A 16,276-nucleotide genomic window follows, 5' to 3' on the forward strand; every position below is an offset into this window, starting at 1 on the left:
AGGGAGAAGCAGGCTTCCTGCTGAGCAGGGAGCCCGACGCGGGGCTCGATCCCAGGACCCTGGAATCATGACCTGAGCGGAAGGCAGACGCTTAACAACTGAGCCACCCAGGCGCCCCGAGGCGATTGTTAAAGTTACATCAATGAGCATAGTAAGAGCAAAGGGGACCCAGAAGAAAGGCTCTTCAGGTGCCAAAACCCAAAGTAAGAGATGACACACGAGACGGGGGGAGGAGAAAAGGAGGCTGCTGGGTTTCTAGCCGGGGTGACTGGTTGTGTCTCTGAACTACAGAGATCAGGAGGCGGCCGCCTTCCCCGGCTGGAGGAGGATCTATTCACAAAGCCAGCCAATTCCTGTGCTGCCAGGTCTGAGGGTGTGAATGCTTGGGTGGCACGGCCAGATCCTGCGGAGGGACACTTACAGGCAGGATCAGGAATACGTTAGAGGAGGAGAAAGACAGCTGCTGGCCTCTGCCCTCCACAGACCCCTGGAAAATGGCATCCATCATATGGCCAGTGATCTAGTGCTTCCATATACCCTAGAATGGCCCAACTCCACCTCCCAGGTCAGGCCCGTCTTTCACGGGCATTTCTAGCTCCATTTAAGCCTTACAGGTTGCAAGGGCTAGAGGGACAAAAGATGGAAATGTGTTATCCTGTATTAGAGTCCCTGGTATCTGTGTGCTTAATCTTTCATATTTTCAATTAAATCATGAGGAAATAATTATGCAAACCAGAATTTCACCATCCATAGGGAAATGATTAGTTTATTATCCTTGGAGAGGTTTGTACCAGGGCATCTAAATCTTTAGATAAGGAGCTAATTTAATTTTGGTCCCCCTTCTGCTAAAATTTCATATTCTGGGGTAATATATCAAAAAAAAAAAAAAGAGAGAGAGAGAGAGAAAACATGTGAGATCTCTGGGTCAAGAAAATTAGCATGATTATTAATAAATAGAAAGTTGGCCGTTTTACCTCAAGAGTCTACAAAGTTCTTACATACATTTACTCTTAAAGAACACACATTTATTCTTAAAGATCATATAAAGCAAAAACTCCAAAAACCAAACACCTAAGTTATACTTGAGGCCAACTGTTTTAGGAAAGGTCTTTATTTTTATATGTTTCTATTACCAAATTTATAACACCTTGCATCATAGAGTTTTCAGGCTGAAAGAGACCATTGCACAGAACTTCACTCATTTCAGAGGTGAAATGAAAGCTCCACACAGAGCTTGGTGAAGCTCACTCAGCTGCTTAGCAGCCCAGCCGGGGCGAGAACCTGGGTTTTTTATTTCAATCCAGCATTCTCTCCTCTACACTATACTGTCTCCATTCCTGACATCTGGTCATTTGTTTAAAAATTAAATTTTAATTAAAATTTAGACTCTAGGGGTGCCTGGGTGGCTCAGTTGGTTAAGTGTCCGACTCCTGATCTCAGCTTAGGTCGTGATCTCAGAGTGAGTTCGAGCCCCACATTGGGCTCCACACTGGAAAAGGAGCCTACTTAAAAAAAAAAAAAAATTGATTCTAGCACTTCTCACGTTATATGGAAAATTTTTTTTTAAGATGTTATTTATTTATTTGTCAGAGAGAGCACAAGCAGGGGAAGCGGCAGGCAGAGGGATAAGCAGGCTCCCCACTGAGCAGGGAGCCCGATTCGGGATTCGATCCCAGGACCCTGAGATCATGACCTGAGCCGAAGGCAGACACTTAACTGACTGAGCTACCCAGGCGTGCCATGTTATATGGAAATTTTTGTGTTCTTTTTTTCATGTCTGTCTTTCTAACAGACTGTGAGCTCTGAGAAGTACATATTTGTTTTTTATAGATGCCTAATGCCTAGCAAAGGCTCTGTGATGTAGTTAGCACACAACAATAAAAACTTGCTGAACTGATTACTCAGTTCTCAGTGGTACCATGAATACTTGCTGCTGGTGCTTCCCATCAACATCTAGCATGTTCTGGCTTGATTTTATGTCTTTACAATTGTCTACATCTTACTACTTCTTTTTGTTCTATTTATGTACTTCAAGAGGAAGAGGCAAAACCTGACCTCTTTTCTTATCCCCCAGGCTCCTCTTCTTTATTAAGCTGAAATCAAAAATATTAAACCACAAAAGGACTTCTGGTTCACGCCCCTCCTCCTGTAGATAGCAATGAGGACAGATGTTCTTTCACTGGATTTGATTAATTCTTTCATAATGGAATAAAAATTAACTTCACAGAAACAGTACATACAGCCAGAGGTAATTCAATGCCTAATGAATGAAATATTACATAATCAAACAGCTTAAGTGGCTATTCTTGATTCAAAAGCCACAGCCTATTTTACAACATTTAATTTCCTTTCATTCTTTCTAATTTTGTCACTGTGTAGTAATTACTACTCTTTGAAAACCATGCCTTCCGCTCATCCCATTCCCGCCCTTGTAAACGAACCATGCCCACCCACACTACACTTCGTTAGGCTTGATTTGAGAAGTCATGGCACAAAAAAGCAGGTCACCGCTCTGTCTCCAGGATGCTCCGGGCCCTCTCCTGCTTGCCCATCCCCTGATGTCTCCCACTCTGTTTCCAGGTTCTTCCACACCCTGACATTTGAGGTTGGTGCCATGGCCTCATACTTTCTTAGTAACGTGGACGGATGATTCAGTTTGGACTCGTTGTCCCTCCAGGATGGAATTTCTCAGCTCTGCCTTCTTGCTCCCCTCTGTGACAGCCAGGAAGCAGAACTCTGCCTCTGGCCACAGCACCCCTGGGAACACAAGCTCCAAAGAGCCCCCACCTGACAGGGGAGGGAGACTGGCAGGCGTCAACACTGCTCACATTCCTACTTCCACTCACCATCCTCCCGTATCTTAAATTCTCCCCCTCATCAGCTTCCCTAAAGCCTTAGCCTATAAAGCTCTGTACCCTCACACCCCGCCTCTCCCATCCTCCCCTCTCCTTGGAGAGCCTACCTCTCCCATGAGGACACCCCTGGCCCTCTGCAGGGTAGGGAGTGGATATGGGTGCTCCTCACTCATCTCTTCAACTTCGAGACCATTGTCCACATGCACCCTCTCATTAAAGGCCTGCTCCACCAAGGTCCTGCCTTTGACCACTTATTCCCTTTGTCATCAACATTTTTTCCTACTTCCTGGTTACTCCCTCTCATTCATTGAAGACTTTAAGTAGCTAGATCACTAGAAATTGTTCTCACCCCACACTGTTACTCTGTCAGAGTTATAACTCAAAATCTCAATCTGGCCCAAGCTCTCTCCTCCCAGGTTATCTGCAATCATTCCCACTACCTCTGTTCTTCAGATCCTTTAGGACCTGTGGGCCATCAACCCACACCCTTCTCTATGTAACAGTCTCCCCTCCCATTATGCTACTTTGATTCCAAAGTCCTAAGGGATCACCACCTTCCCTTGCTCTCTGTGCTCTCATACCCTTTGCCTGTTGAACCCTAGGTGAATCGCCGAGCTATCTGATGTTAAACACTGCTGGAGAAAATCTGGTGTGGTGTGGTAGGATTTGCTCTGCTGTCACGCACCTCTCTTCCTCTCCTTCCTCTGGCCACCTCCGTGGAGTGAAAGCCAAGGGGTCCGTTCTCAGTCTTCACCTTACCTAATGTGACCTCCAAAGCACCCCACGTTCTGGCTTTCCTCCTAACTCGCCACTGCTGCCTCCTCATCACTCTGACCTCTCACTGGAAGCTGCACCAGGCCTTGGTCTTCAGCCCGTTATCTCCTCCCCCTTACCTACACTTACTGCTTAGGTAACCATCTGATCTCTTGGCTTTAAATGCCATCTCCATGCTGAAGACTCCCACATGTGTGTGTCAAGCCTGGATTCCAGAACTGCCTTCTTGAATTTTTGCCTAGGCTACCTCATAGGCATCTCAAATTTCATATGTCCCAAACCCAGTTCTCCACCTCCCCACTTGGCCCCATCTTTTTTGGGATTCATGCAGTCTCCCCATTTCAATAAAAGGCAGCTTCGTCATTCTCTCTCTCTTGGTTCAGAAACGTGACTCAACAATTTCTGTTAAACCTCTAACTCATCTGTCATCTAATCCTGTCAGCTCTCCTTCCCAGTCTCCTCTCCATTGGAGGGCACTGGAGAGCATCACCCTCTTGATATCCTTTCATCTCAACCATTCATAAGATCATTTATATGCTGTGGTCAGGAGGCAACCAGTTTGCAGTGGTTCTCAGCCTTTGCTGCACATTGGAATCATCTGGGTTGTCAGCGCCTTTAAAAATTCTGGTGTCCACATCCCACCCCCAGAGATTCTTATTTAAATGATCTGGAGTATGGCCTGAGACTTTTAAAAGCCACTCCTGGGAGAAGGCAGGGGGATGGGCTAAATGGGTGGTGGGTATTAAGGAGGTCACTTGTTGTGATGAGCACTGGGAAAAAAACGATGTGTAAGGGAAAAAACCAATATTACACTATCTAGAATTTAAATAAAAATTTGGGGGGAAAAACCCATAAAAAATCAATAAATAAAATCCACTCCTGGCCCCCACCCAGGTGGTTCTAATGTGCTGCTAAGTTTTCTAGCCACTGTGTTAGGGCTTTAAAAAGAGAGACCTGGTGAAAACCATTAGTATTAACCAGTGTTTATCAAGTAGATTTCAGAATCGGTATCACACACTAAAAATAATATCCCCAAATCAAAATAAACAATAATAAGACTTAAAACTGGGAAGCTATATCACTATGCTCTATTCTTGTGAACAAGCCTTATAATCTCAATCTTTACTTTCATTTCATTTTCTTTCTCATTTTTATAGAATCTTTTTTATTCGTTTTAAATAGTGATCATTTGGTGAGAAAATCTTACCACTGGCTAAAAAATTGGCCAGAATATCACCAGGTCTCAGCTCTGGATCCTCTGTGTTTTCTTTTCGAGCGCAAACATTTTTCTGTGAATTTTGAGGGAAATGAGCTAAGAAGCTCATCACAGTTTTAGGCCGGCTTGAAGGAGTTTAACAATGTAACAAGGTCGGTTTCATCACCTTGACTTTCTTTTTCAATTTTTGCTCCCTTTTCTTGCAAAGGTATGCAGGCTGTGGTGTACAGCCTTCTCATGGGTGACCCGTCTGCAGTTTTTTAATGCTAAGTTAACAAGAGGAAAGAGATAATTGGGAAGTAAAGAAGCATTGCTTAAAAACACTCGAGAAGTGGTGTGGGGGAGGAAGGAGAAAGGAAGAAGCAAAGGAGGCCAGGGCCTGGCACTTTTTCTCAGTTTCCATTATGCGGTGGGGTGGGGGGAGCAGGTAAACATCTGGTAGACCCTGTCGGGGGGGTGTCCCCACATCACAACTGAATCTAACAGTTCTCTTCCCCACCCTAATTTCTATTTTCCTCTGATCGAAATTTGTAAATATTTCCACCTGTTTAATGGAATTCATGAATACTCCAGATTAACCCAAAAATACAGATTGAGTTGCCTGATTTTCTTATTAAATTCTTCTTCTGATGCTCATTGTTCCAGGGATACAACAGAGCATGTTTATCTCAATCTCCATCTGAAACCTAAATTGTATGTCTTTCAAAACATGTCAACCAGAGAACCACATGAATCAATGAAAACAACTTCTTTAAAAAAAAAAAAAACCCTAAAAGAGAATGGAGCAAATTCAATTTTGTGGTGCATTTTGCTTATTTGTTTTATTTTATTTTTACACTTATTTTACTGCCCTTGCACTTCAAGCTGGAATTATGAGTACACTTCTCAAATTATTTTAAGCAAATGAAAAAAGATTCAACACCCTATGAAAACAAATATCTCAAAATATCTCCTATGGTCGCAATGTTCATATCTGAACATTTAACTATAATCCTACATAGGACCGGTAATACTTGTGGGTTTTTTTTTTTTCCCCAATCGTTTGTAGTTTGACTTGAAAAACATGGAATTTTTCAATTTTTGAAAAATTGTCTAAAAAAATAAGAACAAGCCTTTCTCTCCTGTGCTACATATAAAGGACCTTCTTTGTCACCTTCTCTCCTGGAATCCCAACAGACTGACCCTACCTTCACTCCTCTAACCAAGGTAATGATGGTTTGTGCTGGAAATCTAAATCTGGCCCAGGCAGCCCAGTGATTTTCCAGGTGGACGCAAAGGGAGAAAGCAGCGCGAAGAGAGCCTGCGGCCGGCAGAACTGGGAGAAGTCCGCCACCTAGTGGAGGATATAGGCCAAGGCTGGTTACTTGAAATAGTTTTGTGCCAAGGGCCTCGTGGCTGTCAAGAACCGCTTCTATAAATGGAGTCCTGGAGCCATAACTTCCATTCGGGACATGGTGTACTATCCAGAGACTACCCAGCCCCAGCTACAAACAACATGCTAAACCCCAGACACAAAACGTTCCTTCCTATAAATGAAAACTACACAGTGGCGCCCTACATAAAACCCCTTCATCAAGTAGTGCCTCATGAAGTACACTGAGTGTTTTTACTTAACAAATCCCCTCCCATTGCCACAGTGATAAACAATGTATTCTGTGTGTCTTTTCCTACACGGTGAAAACGCAAGGTGCGAAGTATACTTATCCCCCATTATTATGATTAAAGTTGTACTTGTGAATTTTCTGCACAGAGAGCATTTTTCAGCTCTTCATACCCATGCAATAACTTATCCCAGTTTATGGCTGCCACTCAAAAATGATTGACATGTTCAAATAAAGTTAAGGGATTGGGAGCTGGATCCCAGGCCAGGCTATGCAGATATGTTTGTGCTCTCTTCTTTTGATTCTATTCGTCACACTATTCTAGTTCGCTTTATGTTTTAAATGCTTGTTTTAAATTTATATTAAAGTAGCACATGTCTGCAACCAATTAAGCCAACTGTGCTCTTTCTCCATGGGGGCCCCGTGTGCCATGGCTGCAAACAGTAGCCTCCTTGGTAGTGTATGCGGCCTGTTGATTGTATGGGTTGCCCAAAGGGACCTTGGAGACAGCCCTTTCCAGTGAACACTGAGGTCTGACCTCATGCTATCTCCAATCTAGGATGCAGACAGGTACGCGGGGTGCCTTTGGAAAGCCCCAGGGCACAGTGGCCAGCATCCACATTGGCCAAGTCATCATGTCCATCCGTACCAAGCCACAGAACAAGAAGCATGTGATTGAGGCCCTACACAGGGCCAAGTTCAAGTTCCCTGGCCACCAGAAGATCCATATCTCCAAGAAGTGGGGCTTTACTAAATTTAATGCAGACGAATTTGAAGCGGCTCATCCCAGATGACTATGGGGTCAAATACATCCCTAATCGTGGCCCCTTGGACAAATGGAGGACTCTGCCCTCATGAGAACCTCGGCACTGCTCCCTCCCTATTCATGCCCACCAATAAATCCTACTTCCTGTCAAAAAATAAATAAAGTAGCACATGGACAGGTACCTATGTGAAGACATCAGTCCTCTGTTCTACCCCTTCCTACTCTAGTCCTGTTCCCTAGAAGTAACTACTTGTCAGTCTGTTAGATGCTTCTTCTGCTATGTTCCTCCATAATCTTGAAATAAAATGTGTTTGCTGCTGTGTCTGGATCTACTGGTGGTGGACTGTTTTGGTTTGGGTTCCCTCCAAAGCAGACCACGAGGTAAGGGTTCCTGGGCAGGATGGGGAAGTTAAGATGAGACAGGGAAGGAAGCCAGGAAAGGGTACAGCATCAAACCAGCTACAGCTGCGGGCACCTAGAGAAGCTATCACACTACAAAACACTATTGGGAGAAATTTTTAAATGGAAAGGTATACCTTCTTCATGGGTCAAAAAAAATGTCATTTCTCCCCAAATTAATTGATTCCATATAACCCCCAATCAAATTTCCCACAGGCTTTATTATAGACATTGAGAAGCTAATTCCAAAATTTATATGGTAATGCAAAGGACCTAAAATAGCCAAATCAACCTTGAAAAAGAAGAACAAAGTTGGATGATTTACCGTACTTGATTTCAAGATTTACAAAGCCACAGTAATAAAGACAGTATCATGCTGATTTAAAATAGACGGGCGGGTAGGGGAGCCTGAGTGGCTCAGTCGGTTAAGCATCTGCCTTCGGCTCAGGTCATGATCCCAGGGTCCTGGGAGGGAGCCCCGCATCGGGCTCCCTGCTCCGCGGGAAGCCTGCTTCTCCCTCTCCCACTCCCCCCTGCTTGTGTTCCCTCTCTCACTGTCTCTTTCTCTCTCTGTCAATTAAATAAATAAAATCTTTAAAAAAATAAAAATAAATAAATAAATAAAATACACGAGTAGATCAACAGAACAGAATAGAGTCCAACAACAGAAGCACATATCTATAGACAAATAATTTTCAACAAGGTATAAAGTCTATTCAGTAAAGAAAAAATAGTTCTTTCAACAAATGGTATGAGAACAATTGAATATCCATTTGCAAAAGCACGAACTTCAATCCACACCTTGCACCATATACAAAAATTAACTCAAAAACAGATCACAGACCTAAATTTAAAGGCCTTTAAACTACAAAGCTTCTAGGAGCAAACACAGTAGAAAATTTTTGTGACTTTAAGCAAAGGTTTCTTAGATACAATACTATCATTCATAAAGAACAAATTAATAAATTGGATTACATCAAAATTTAAAACTTCACAAATTGATAACCTGGACTACATCAAAATTAGAAACTGTTCTCCAAAGACACAGCTATGAAAATGAAAAGACAAGCATCAGACTGGGAGAAAATACTTGCAAACATATATATCTGATAAAGGACTTCTACACAGAATATATAAGGAACTCTCACTATTCAATAATAAGCAAACAATTAAAAAAAAAAAGGTCAAAAGACCTGAAGAAATAGTTCAAAAAAATGAAACATAGTTTCTTAATTTTGACTTAGGTATACACCCATAAATATAGTGGCAAAAAACTAGTGGCAAAAAAAAAAGCACATAAGAAAGAAAATGCTCAACATCATTAGTCATTAGGGAAATATCAATTAAAACCACAAGAAGATGGCACTACTATTAGAATGGTTAAAATTTTAAAAGACTGGCCACAAGTCAAGAATGTGGAGTAACGGGGCTCCTGGGGGGCTCAGTTGGTTAAGTGTCTGCCTTTGGCTCAGCTCATGATCCCAGGGTCCTGGGATCCACCCCAACGTCCTGCTCCCTGCTCAGCAGGGAGTCTGCTTCTCCCTCTCCTCCCTCATGCTCCTCGCTCATGCTCTCTCACTCTCTCTCTCTCAAATAAATAAATAAAATCTTAAAGAAAAAAAAAGAATGTGGAGTAACTAGGACTCTCACTGATGGGAATATGAAATAGTATGAAAACTTTGGTAAACAGTTTGGCAATTTATAAAAAGTTAAACATACGCTACCAGATGATCCAGCCATGCCACCCCTAGGCATTTACCCAAGAGAAATAAAAACATATGTCCATACAAAGCTTGTACATGAATGTTCATAGCAGCTTTATTTGTAATAGCTGGAAACCACTCTAACATCCATCAACAGGTCAGTGTCCATAAACAAACTGTAGAATAGCCCTACAATGGAATACTGCTCAGCAAGAAAAAGGAAGGGACTATTAGTACATGCAGCAACACAGAGGAAGCAGTCTGCAGTCAAAGAAGCCAGACATTTATGCGAAATTTATAAAATGCAAGCTAATCTATAGTGATAGCAGGAAAGAAGATCAGTGGTTTCCTAGTGGAGGAGGAAATTTTTAAGGCTGATGGTATGCTCATCACCTTGATTGTGTTTATAGGGATACACATAGGTCAAAACTCATCAAATTATACACTTTATATATGTGCAGTTTATTGTATCTCAATTATACACCAATCAGGCTGTGTAAAAAAATATTACTTACAAAGACTCAACTGGGTCTAATACCTGCTTAAGAAGTTACAATGTCTAAATGTGATTCTTATAAATATTAGTTCACTTTTTTTCTTCCAAGCAATTAAATACGTAACGTCTTCATTAATCTGCATTACAATAGATCCCTCTTGTCCACAGGGGTTATGTTCCAAGGCCCTCAGTGGATGCTGGGATCGTACCAAACCCTATTTATACTGTTTTTTCTTTTCTATATGTATGTACATGTGGTAAAGTTTAATTTATAAATTAGGCACAATAAGGCATTAACAATAACCAATAATAAAATAGGACAATTATAACAATATACTGTAACAAAAGTTATGTGAATGTGGCCTCTTTATAAAAATCTCTCATTGGACTATACTCACCCTCCTTGTGATGATGTGAGAGAATAAAAACCCTACTGCTGAGATGAAGCGAGGTGAATGACGTAGGCATTGCGACGTCGAGTTAGACTACTTATTGACCTTCTTACGATTCAGAAAAAGGATCATCTACTCCGGGACCGCGGCGGACCGCGCAACTGAAACTGCGGAAAGCGAAACCACAGATAGATAAGGGGACACTTGCTGTGCATATATTCCATATGTAATCAGCATGATTTACATAATTCTTGGCTCACTTTGGAAGTCCAGGAGGTTCAATAAAAATACCTGCCTTTGCTTTCAACGGAAATATGCACTGCAGTGGATGACTCCGGACAGTGGGGGGGAGCCTGGACAGTGCATCCTAACACTAGATTGGCAATTATGTGCATCCATTTAATTTAGCCAACCAAAGCTGTCAGTATCCCTATGAGAGCCGCAGTCAACAAGGATGCAGAGACATCCCCATCCTCCAATTAGAGGCACCATTCTATTGTCTGGGGGGGGGGGGGAATGACATCTCTCAGAAGGAGCATATAGTATTTGGATTAAAATTTATGTGAGTCAGGAGTATAATCTTTGGACCCAACAGGCTGAGGTAAACTTGGCCCTACCTCAGTTTGTATATCATCATAATCCAGATCAACTGAAATTTAACAATCTTATCTGAGACTATGTGAAAAACTAATACAAGATAGACCATAGTGTTGAAAATTAAACAAAAAATTGGGTTTAAACAATTTATACTTTTTTAAAAGATTTTATTTATTTATTTATAAGACAGGAAGAGAGAGAGAACACAAGCGGGGGTAGAGGCAGAGGGAGAAGCAGGCTCCACGCTGAGCAGGGAGCCTGATGTGGGGCTCGATCCCAGGACCCTGGGATCACGACCAGAGCGGAAGGCAGACGCTCAACAGACTGAGCCACTCAGGCACCCCAGTTTATGCCTTTTAAATGGTGGTCACGAGACTGCTGTAGAAAAAATTCCCATGACCAGCACCTTCAAAGCCTTGCTGTTGTAAGCCTGGTGTCATTATTTTACTGGTCCTGTGTTATTGTCACAACAGGCAAAAAAACAGTCTTCCTGTTTCATTTTGCATTGGATGATAGAAACTACAGTTTTGTAAGTCCTCTGTTTGCAGTCAGTAAAGCAAAGGGTAGACTCTGGCAAGAAATCCTTGGAAAATACAACATCTGGGCTGAGGCTCTTGGCCATTTGTCATGTGACTATCCATCCATCCAGGAAGAGATTGATTGTATTAGTGTTCCCAAAGCCGGTGCTATTTATTTCCAAAGAGATCATTTATACAGTTCAACAAAGGAAGGCATGAAATGGGCTGCAAAAGTCATAAATCTATTTTCTCTCTCCCCTCTCTCTCTCTCTCTCTCTCTCTCGGAAATTATGCATGCTTGATACTTGCAACGCCTGTATTAGAGAACCATATTTATGGTCTTTGGTGCTCCAAATAGGCAAATCTATAACTGAATAACATCATGAGCAATTATCAATTATGAACAAGAATGTCAGTTCACTTCTTAGCCTAAGGGCCCGTCCACAGAGTTGTACCGAATCAACCTCTCATGCGTCTTCTGCCCAGGCCTCCCGACCCAGGGGAACTCCACTGTGGGGAATTCTGAAAACGGGAGGGAATACCTCACCAGCAGTTACCACCTGATAGTACCATGAAAAAAAAAATTAGGGGGCACCTGGGTGGCTCAGTTGGTTAAGCGCCTGCCTTTGGCTCAGGTCATGATTCCAGGGTCCTGGGATTGAGCCGCACATCTGGCTCCCTGCTCAGTTAGGAGTCTGCTTCTCTCTCTGCCCCTCGCCCTGCTCATGCTTGCTCTCTCTCAAATAAATATGTAAAATCCTTAAAAAAAAATAGGAAAAACTTTGCTGAATAACCCTTTTGACCAATGTATGTCTCTTAATGTTCTGAATCTTTCTGCTCATGCCTTATATGAAGAAGAAGTGAATTATCAAGACTTGGCATAGAGAGGAAAGTCTCCCATAATCTCTGTTCAAAAGTCTCTAAAATAATAGTCATACATTTTTATTAGTCAAATGTGCATAAATAGGCAAAATCTCCAAACTACAACAAAATTTTTCAATTGTCTACTGACTCCTTCCTCTCCTTAACATAGTTTATTACCTTACAGAAGCTTTTCTCATTTCTCTCCAGGAGGAACATCTTAACAAATAGTAAAGTGGAAAGAGAACAATATCAGAAGAACAAAGATCACAAGTGGATAGACTTTAAAAATTCTTCACCTTTAGTTTTCTTCCAGATTCTTCTACTGTAAAACTCTCAAGCACCTGACTCATTAATACTACCTATAATTCTACACTTGCCCCTTATCATCCGTATTCCCTATATTATCCAAAACAGAAGATTCAGAAACAATTCTAGACTCCAAGTTATTCTTTTCCACATTTCAACTAATTTTTCCCTCTATTTCCTACCTCCTCCCAAGCCCTTGGAAAGTTCACTCTTGATGACATTGCTGACTTTTCCATTTAGACATTGTTTACTGAACTGCCTAGCTATGCAGCTACATTGCCGTACATTAATAAAGCTTTAGGGATTTAGAGATTCAGTAGGGGAAACAATGTGGTGTTTCAGAGCCTCCTGCTTCATAGCACAATGAGGCTTACTCCTGAGACAGAGCGCCAACGGACAGGAGGCAGCTTGAGAGCCTGTAACAGGATAACTTAGTGAAATACTAATTTGTTTTTATTCCCCTATATGTTCCCTTTCATCTCACTTCAGGCAAGGCAGTAAGCCTTTAGCATTTCCTTCCCTGAGTGATTTTATTTTAATTTTGTTAAAGATTTTATTTATTAAAGAGAGAGCACACCTGCATGTGAGCAGAAGGGAGGAGGGAGAGAGACAGGCAGACACTGCACTGAGTGCAGAGCGCAACATGGGGCTCCATTCCACAACCCCGAGATCACAACCCTGAGATCACAACCTGAGCCAAACCAAGAGTCAGACGCCCAACTGACTGAGCCACCCAGGCGCCCCTCCCTGAGTGAGTTTTAAAAGCAGAAAACAGAAGTCACTTTCAATTAGTCTCTTCTGTCTTTTGCAAACATCTAAGTTACCTACAGAAAGGATGCCAGGGTCCCTAGGGGGAGGAAAAGATGAATGCTTCTAAGAGCAAAGAGAAAAAGAGGCAGACCCAGAGTTTGGGAGGGAGATAAAGGTTGGTGGGTCCCAGGGTTAAGAGAGATTTACATTCGGCTTTTCACCCCTTCAGAATGGAAAGGCCAGACCCCAAGTACAGATGGCCCACGTGTTCCCACCTACTCCCATGCCAAGCATGGCACAGCTGAATACCATGACCGGCATCCAGAGGTGCCAAGACCCCAGATCACTGGCACAACACTGAGTGGTAAAGGAGCTTCCAGCTGGATTTAAGCTGATACAAAGAAAATTAGGGAATGTCACATTTTTTGCACAACCCTGTTGGTGTTCTAAGATTCATGTGTGTACCTCCTATGCGGGATGACTGATGCATACCTACAGCCCACACTGATTATAGGGGCTGGAATTTGCGCTAACTCATCCTGAGCTCATGGTCATGACTGCATTGTAGAACTTGTATAAAGAGATGAGTATAAACTCTTGGAAAACATGGCTGATGAGCGAATACTGAGGGTGTGTGGTAAGTTAAAGTTTGAAGAGTACTTTAGAATGGTTTTAAAATCCCTGGCCAGATCAGCTTCTCTTTCAGGAGTAACAAAATACAGATCACTCCTTTGTTACTGTTACCTTGAGTTTGTGGAAGTGAATTCAAAACAGGACAGTATCAACCAACAAAAAATAAATAAAAGGACTGTTTCCAATATTGTACAACTTGTATAAATTATAAACAAACCAACCAACCCTGGGCAGATATAGGGTGGTCAGAGAAGGATGTGAAGAGAATTATAGCCTTGCTGGTTTGCTGAGATTGAGGTTCTCTGTTATTCTCAGGAAAATATCTAGAAAGATTTTAAGGTCTCTAGTTTTTTTTTAATTCAAATTCTCAAAAAAAAAAAAAAAAAGTAAAATTCTCCCTGGAGAGGGAGAGATATACAGCAGCCAGCAGACATGTTACCTGGGGAAGGGGCCAGTGTGCTGGGACTGCGGTGGGGACAACTGTGTGGATGGACGTGAAGGTTACCAGAAACGGCAGGTGTCTTCCAACATTTCCAAGAAGAAAGCCCCACGCCCAGAGGAGAGACATTTACCTTGTCCTGGAGTCCTGGAGACTGAGAAACGGAGGAAGGCTCAGCTGATACGCTTCCTGCGGTTGCACTGCTCACACCCTCCCCGCCCTTGCCGGCCCCGCTCCACTCCAGCCAAACACGGGGCCTGTACCTGCACCTCCTCTGCCTGAAATGCCCTCTCCAGACCTTAGTATGGCCCATTCCCATACCTCCTTTGGGTCTTTACTCAAATAGCACCTTCCCAGCACTGCCTTCTGCACTTACTGCCATTTACAGTATCACGTATTTTACTCATTGTGTGTCTTGTCTGTCTCTTCCCTCTAGGGAATCTCCATGAGGAAAGGTACTGTGTCTTTTGTTCAATGCTGTCCTCAGTCCCTAAATGTGTCTGACACCAAGTAGGTGTTTATTTTTTTTAATTTTTTTTAAAGATTTTATTTATTTATTTGAGAGAGAGAGAATGAGAGAGAGCACATGAGAGGGGGGAGGGGCAGAGGGAGAAGCAGACTACCCGCCGAGCAGGGAGCCCGATGTGGAACTCGATCCAGGGACTCCAGGATCATGACCTGAGCCAAAGGCAGTCGCTGAACCAACTGAGCCACCCAGGCGCCCCCAAGTAGGTGTTTAATAAATACTTTACCAAAATGAAAAATGAGCACATATGTTCTTATGGAATAAATGGGTACTTCTGTTTTCACAGCAAACAGGGTTGCAGTGGCTGTGGCCGAGCAGCTGAGTGTATGGCCAGGGGGCCCACTGACAACCAGGGAACATGCACATTTGGTAAAAAAATAAAAATAAACACAAAAAACAAAACTCACAAAGAACAAAAAACCATGTCCAACACCAGCCACAGGACTGTGAACGGGCATCTTCAATCACACTGGGGCCGGAGGGCAGCAGTGGGTCCAGGCTGGGGCAGCTTGGACTTCAGCTCAGCTCTGTCCTGCACGGGAGGGAGAAAGCAGGTGGAACATGGCAGGGCACACTCTCCCCGACAGCAGTCTAAACGAGCTCAGCCCACTCCATGCTTCTCCCAACAAGGGGATACGGCAAAGCAGGGACAGGAGGGTTGCTGCTTGCTCCTCTCCACAAATACCCATCCTCCTGTGGTGCACATCTCAACCACCACAACAGATTCCACGATAACAAAAGGGCTGATAACATTCCTATCCGGGGAGAGGGAAACCACGCCACACTTTTATACACGTGCCCTGATGTACAGCTCAAAGAACAAAATAGCATAGTATACGATCCCTGTTTGCATGAAGATTATTCTCTTGGTGTGGATACAAGACTGAGAAATAAACCCAGCAGCATATTGCTAACAAAGGGCCCCGGACAGCATGGTGATTATGTTTCTTCCTGGCATCGGGCTGGCATTTGAGTTGGAACGCAGAAATTTCTTTGCAGTCTTACTTTTATTATTTTTAGTTTTTTAAACCAGATTTTGTATTTAATTGTAATCTGCATTGTAAAAAAAAAAAATTGTCCAATCACTTACCAATAAACTTACTTAGCTTTGCTTCCCACAGCTTCCAGACGAACCGATACTCCACCAAGTTGTGTCAAGAAATCCCTGGATTTGAATTCTCCCTGACTCTGTGAACCCCCGGGGGTGTAAACCTAACTAGTAAATGTGGAATTTGGACATCAGGAAAAACATTATCTTATGCCAAAATGTATGACAGAGACAACTGCTTGTCGCTGTTCAGGAGTCAGATGTGAAAATGATTATTCAAACTGCTGCCAAGGATAGAAGCTATATGATACAGTTTTGGGGGGAGGTTTTCTTGTGTGTGTGTGTGGCCTATTTTTTTTCAAATGAGGAAACAAGTCATTTTTAAAACAAATA

At 42.7% G+C, this 16,276-nt stretch overlaps 1 non-coding gene across 1 annotated transcript; it reads left to right on the plus strand.

The window, feature by feature from the left end:
- Positions 1 to 6,824: 6,824 nt before the first annotated feature.
- On the plus strand, positions 6,825 to 6,958 carry LOC123324745. Its single transcript, XR_006540012.1, has one exon. It is a non-coding gene; the product is annotated as a small nucleolar RNA SNORA70 (small nucleolar RNA).
- Positions 6,959 to 16,276: the final 9,318 nt, after the last annotated feature.

Source organism: Neomonachus schauinslandi, chromosome 4, assembly GCF_002201575.2.
Source record: "Neomonachus schauinslandi chromosome 4, ASM220157v2, whole genome shotgun sequence".
In the NCBI taxonomy this organism is placed as follows: Eukaryota; Metazoa; Chordata; class Mammalia; order Carnivora; family Phocidae; genus Neomonachus; species Neomonachus schauinslandi.